The following is an 830-nucleotide window of genomic DNA, read 5'->3' on the forward strand; positions in this document are numbered from 1 at the left end:
AATGTGTGATGAGTCTGTGTCAAATTCTAAAACTGATGATTTTGTTTGTGATGATGTGATGTCTCAGACTAATTGTGATGTTGTTTTTGAAAATTTTGCGAAATCTGATTCGAGTGCATCTACATCTTCTACATTTGCTACACAATCTAATACGTGCACTTGCAAATGTGGAAATGTTAGAAAAGATAATAAAAGCCTGAAATCTGATAAGAATGGTACCAAGTCTAGTAATAATAAGCAAATCTGCTTTAATTGTGGTACTTCAGGTCATATTGCTCGAAACTGTTTCAATCGAGCGTTTCTGCATTTCTTGTCCCCAAGAGGAGAGAACGAATCTCGTGGAAGGTCTTTAACTAGAAAGTCCTCGAGATCTCGTCCTCGAGACGATGAATGGAAGGCAAATAATAACACGAAAAGGGCATTTTTTCAACCAAACAGACAGGTTTTTAAATATAAAGTCAAAAATAATTTGCCGAAATCGAACAAAGCTAACTCGAGATCGGTTTCGTCAAAAGGAGGATCTGGATTTTCAACGAGTAATGGTCCAAACTCCAGATGCTCAAAGCAAAAAGAAAAGAAAAACATTTCAAAATCACCTGTGTCTTTTCAAAAACCTAAATTTCAATGGGTGCCCAAATCTGTTTCCAGCCAATCATCATCAACCTCTAAAAGTGTTTTAAGTGAAAATTCAAAAACAAAAGTCTCAAAAGATAAACCTGTGATTGTCAAGGGTAAATCCAGGGCTGTAATGACCTGGGTCCCCAAATCTCAATAATCCCGCTCATTTTGCAGGGACAGTTGCGGAGGAATGTCGTCAGACCTTGGTATGT

This window comes from Lactuca virosa, chromosome 1 (assembly GCF_052849685.1).
Source record: "Lactuca virosa cultivar CGN04683 chromosome 1, Lactuca_virosa_CGN04683_v6, whole genome shotgun sequence".
In the NCBI taxonomy this organism is placed as follows: domain Eukaryota; kingdom Viridiplantae; phylum Streptophyta; class Magnoliopsida; order Asterales; family Asteraceae; genus Lactuca; species Lactuca virosa.